At 45.3% G+C, this 5344-nt stretch overlaps 1 non-coding gene across 1 annotated transcript; it reads left to right on the top strand.

Moving 5' to 3' along the window:
* The first annotated feature begins 2006 nt into the window (after positions 1 to 2006).
* Positions 2007 to 2079, top strand: TRNAE-CUC (transfer RNA glutamic acid (anticodon CUC)). Its single transcript has one exon. It is a non-coding gene; the product is annotated as a tRNA-Glu (tRNA).
* The last annotated feature ends 3265 nt before the right edge of the window (positions 2080 to 5344 follow it).

Raw genomic sequence — 5344 nt, forward strand, 5'->3', positions numbered from 1 at the left:
CCCCTTCCCCCCAGCCCTACCCCCAAGAAGGAGAAACACTGAGACAGGTCAAGCATGTTCCATTGCAAAAGGCAGAGCTTCGGGTATTAGAGTAACTTTGCGATTTCTTGCTTCTCTCTCTCTTTCCCATCTATTGTGGGTGTTGTTCGTACCCTGCCAAGATTCCCTTGAGGTTGGTGTACCCATGCCCTAGCGGCTGTAAGTACTGACTGCAAAGGCTTCACAGCTGCCCTCTGCTCCAGAGAACTGCCCTTGGCCAAACAGAAGTGGGAGTTTCCCTACCCCTCTTTAGGGACAGCCAGGGGCCAATGACTGACGGACCGGGGGTACAAATGACCAGACCCACCCACTTGCCTCACATTGACAACAACTCTGCAGTGCACTTCTGTCTCAGGGCTTCCCCATGGAACGAGGTGGAAGCTAGTTTCCAGGATAAACAACTTCCTTGCGTTGCTTTCTTTCTTAACCTACACTGCTTCCCTCACCCCTCTTCTTCTGAGGGGGTACCCCATCAATAAATCACTAAAAAGAATCCTCATCTCAGGCTCTGTGTGTAGGGAACCCAACCTAAGACACATCTATGAGGCTGGTGATATAAGACAGGCTTGGAACCATCTCTAAGATGGGAGTGGAGGCTTCCTTGCTTCTGAAATGTCACCGGACCAGGGTTGTCCAAGGATAGGATGCCTGAGGTTCTGCACCTCTGTGGGGAGGGGTTTGTTTCTGGTCAATTCTCAGGCTTCTTCTCATAATCAGAGTGAAAAGATCAAGAAGGCTGAGATCAGGATATGAACTAAAAGAAACAGAGTCAAAAGAGCCACTTGATCTTATGAAAAAAAAAAAAGGCTTTTATGTGGTCCACCTTAGTTCAACATAAGACACATAGAGATTTGTGGTTCAAATTCTGTCCAGTAGGAAGTAACGTGAATTTATCCACAGGATCTTTGAGTATTAACTCTCCTTGTAATTACTGAACGGAAGAAGTGGCCAAAGTTTGTTATTCAGAGATCAACTGAAGATCAACTAATACAAAATACTGCTCGACACCAGGCTGCATATGGTGTAACGTGACTTTACACACACGATGCTTGGACCAACTCAGAATGGTTTCTTCTGTTTCAAGCTTGTGATTGGTCTAGTGATATGAAATTAGGCGAGAAAAATCTCATGATTAGAATCCACAGAGAAGCTTAGACTAGGAACAGATAGAGTTAATCTGTGTCCATCTGTTTTTATTTTTCTCCAACCCATTCTGTCAGCCACTACAAAATATTCCCATGTGTTCCAGGGTACTGCTGAACAAGACATCTGGAAACAAGCATCCTTGTTTTTAAACCATGATAACAATAGAGGAATTAGAAAAATTAGGTTAAATGCTTCATTATTCTGTTGGGAAAAATCTCTAGCCAGGGAAACTATGTTAATGTCCAGATTGGAAAGTGTTGTTCTCCTATGTGTCTTGTCCCAGTTCACAGGTCTGATGGGCAAACTTACAAAGGAGGTGGGATGGATGGTAAAAAAGGCAGGACCAGTCAGGTGGCTGTTAGAATCAAAACAGCCGAGCAATGTTCTGAGTTAGGAAAAAGAATCAAGTCAGTGGTTAAGGACCTCCAGGCTGTCGCCAATGAATAGCAAACACTAAAGGAATAAAAAATACCAAAGAGAGAACAATTAAACAAATAAAAACACTCTAATAGAGCACACTTGCATGTACTTAGTTATACATGCAAGATAATTATTCCCTAATCTCAGTTTAAACATAATCATGGAGTCATAGAATTTTAACCAGGGTAGGACTTTTGTGCTTACCGAGGATAACCCTCTCATTTTACATTGAGACCCAGAATGGTGAAGGAATAGCAGCTGATATGAGCACCCAGGGCTCCACCACCCAAGTCAGTACACTGTCCTGTGCTGCAGAATATGACAACTCCCAAAAGAATAGGACAAACCCCCAGAGTTAGCTGTGGTCACCAAAGCTGAATTTTAAAACTTTACAAGGGACTTCCCTGGTGGTCCAGTGGTTAAGACTCTGCACCCTCAATGCAGGGGGCCCAGGTTCGATCCCTAGTCAGGGAACTAGATCCTGCATGCTGCAACTAAGACCTGGCACAGCCAAATAAATAAATATTTAAAAAAATAAAAACTTTATAAAACTGTGTTAACAATATCCTTTCTCAATAAAAATTAGTTCAGCACAGAGGGATTAGCTCTGTCTCTGTCATTTCTTCCTTGCAGATTGAGTGGTACTATCATTTTTCTCTGTTGTAACAAAAACTCATAACAAAAAATGCAATGATATTTAAGAAAAGTTTTTTATTGAATTAAAAGAAATATCACTGTATTGTGAATGCATTGGTATAAATTATCTCCAGATCAAAGCCAGGACACTATGAGACTGGCTACGGCCTGTGAGGACAGGGTACAATTAAAGAGAGCCGTAAAGCAAGTTACCAGCCTGATAATTCTGCTCTCCTTCAGGCCAAGACCAGAAGGGTAACCTAACACTGAACTCCTTAATCTTCACAAGCTTCCAACTGGGAAACAGAGCTCGGCTGGCCCACCTCACTAACATTCTGTGAGGATTCATGTGTTAGAATAATTGCTCCAAATAAAGGCCCACCGTGGAGTCGATGCAGTGCAATTTTGTGCTGGGGGGATGACTGCCAAATACAGAGATGAGGGTGAAATTAAAATTAAACAAAATCCCCCAACTCCGCTAGAGCAGCAGCAGCTTTAATTCCGTCCCAACCAAGTGGAAGGCTTGGGCCACCCTGCTGACATCGAATAAAGATGGATTAATTTGTACTTACCCAGGGTTGCCAGGTAACCACCCCTTTTCTCCCCACTCATTAAAAGCCCTCCAGATGTGTAAATTCCACCTTACAGCTATAGTCTTTCTGCGGCACATTAAGAGTCTCCTTTGTGGATTTTAACGGGGATGAAAGACAAGGCTGCACCTGGGCACCGCTAATGCTCAAAGTACGAGCTTTGGGATTTTCGAAATGGCCAGACACTCACAAGAAGAAAAAGGGCAGATTCCATCATCTTCTGCTTTGGAGACTTGTTCCTGACAACTCCCACTGAAAAGGGTGCATTCCCCTCAAGCTGAAGTCAGCCTGCCACCCTTTGTGAGCAGCATTCCTGAGGTCAAATAAAGGCCAGAAAGAGCCTTTGGGAAACCAACGGTGACATTCCCCCCAGCCCCGCACCTTGCCACCCCTTGCCAAGCCACCTTAAGGAGGTGTTAGATTTAAAGCCTAGCTTGGACTATTCTGTGGTCAGGAAGGCAGTGTCTGCACAGTAAGGAACTCCTACCTTGCTGGCACTGGAACATGGCTTTCGTTCATTCCAGAGACATTTACAGTGTGCTTATGAGATGCCAGGCTGTGCTAGGTGCCAGGGATTTAGAGGAGAATCAGAAAGTCCATGCCCACCCAGAGCTCAGCCTGTGGCACTGTAACAGTGTTCACTGGCCATTCTGGGTTTCATTTGTTCATTTATTTCGGTTAGCAGCCTTGGAATAAGAACGTTTCCATCTTTTTGCCAGTGTAGGTCTACATTTAGGACTCCTTGTCCCTTTTCTGAGGTTTTATTAGATCTGAATATCCCTATCTTTATGACTAAAAACCTTACTGAGGCTGAGAATCATGCAAGTTAGCAGACAAGGCAGGAGCTGGTGCCCTGAGAGGTGGTCAGGCTGGGGCACGTGGACAGTGGGGAGGAAGTAGGGCAGCCATGTTTTCTGCAATGCCCCATGCGTAGGGCTTGATTTCAGAAATCTACCTGGACACTTGCTAGATTAGTCATTACGTTAATACATGGAAGATAGCAAAAAACAATGCAATCACAAAAGGTTACTTTTAAAAGGGTCTTAGGTTTGATCTAGCACACACCTCTTTTTATAGAGATGAAAAAACTGGATCATAGAGAAAGAGTTTTACAAGGTCACACTGACTGCAGTGAGACCCTGGGTTATTCGGTTGTTTGTGTTTTAATGGCATGCTCAGGCCTCCAGCCCAAAGGAGAGATGACGGGAGGATGCCAGAAGCCTGGCGGGCTGGAAGGGGAGAAGGGTGTCTGGATGCTTCTCGGATTGAACCACATAGATGCTGCCCATTCCAAACACGCTGCCCTAGCAGCCGCCCTTGCTGGAACACCTTCTGTATCTGTATTATGGTTTTCCAGAGAAATAGAACCCATAAGATTGACTGATTGATGGATTGATTATTCGCTCATACAATTGTGGAGGCTAAGAAGTCCCACGATCTGCAAGCTGGAGACCCAGGGAAGCTGCTGATGTAATTTGAATGCCTGACTGCTAGGGAGCTAATGGTGTAGACTCCAGTCTGGGCATGAAGGCCTGACAACCAGAAGCACCAGGACAGGAGAAGATCCATGTCCCAGCTCAAGAGTCAGTCTGAGAGCCAGCAATCCTCCCTTCCTTCACTTTTTTGTTACATGCAGACCCTCAGTGTCTTGTGATACCAAGCAGGGCCCTGTGGGTCTCCTGTGCACGAAAGCCTTTCTGTATCCCGCATTTCTTTGATTACAGGAAATAGACTTCAGTCAGCCTCCATGAACTTCCCTGAGTTCCAACGGGCAGATTCAAGTGGTCGTTAATTAGGGAAGGGAAGGGATGCGAGACCAGGGAGAAACAAACAGTCGAGAGAAACAGTAGTGCAGCCTTGGGGCAGGGTCCTGGTTCCCCCTCAAGGGATACACACAACAATATCTTTGAGCTGTTTTGCAGATACTGAAACCCCCTCCAGGTGGGAGAAGTTAAGTTATTGAGGACAGTACACTGCCCACAAGCACGTAGACCCCAGGCCAGTTGGAACCAGAAGGTTGACGATGTTGACTCCCACTTACCTCACCACCAACCCATCAGAAGAATGTCCACGTGCTAATCACGCCCTCTCTGAACCAGTATTACGGAACTCCTCACTACCCACTCCAGGTTGGGACACACAGTTTTGAGGGCATTAGCCCGCTGTGCCCCCCTTCGCCTGGCAAAGTAATAAACCTGTCTTTCTCTACTTCACACAAAACTCTGTCTCCTAGATTCAGTTCGGCACAAGTGTACAGAGAAGCTGAGCTTTCTGCATCAGTTGTGTGATGCCCACGCACTCTGGGGCAGATAATCTGCTTTCTACCAATTCATATGCTAATCTCTTCCAGAAACACCCTCACAGACATACCCAGAAATGATGTTTAACTACTTATGTGGGCATCCTGTAATACAGTCAAGTTGACACATAAAATCGACTATCACAGTGGCATAACTCATATCCCCTCTTGCTACAGAAGAAGAAAATGTAACAGATGGTGATGGTCTGTGCTC

This window comes from Lagenorhynchus albirostris, chromosome 12 (assembly GCF_949774975.1).
Source record: "Lagenorhynchus albirostris chromosome 12, mLagAlb1.1, whole genome shotgun sequence".
NCBI classification, from domain to species: domain Eukaryota; kingdom Metazoa; phylum Chordata; class Mammalia; order Artiodactyla; family Delphinidae; genus Lagenorhynchus; species Lagenorhynchus albirostris.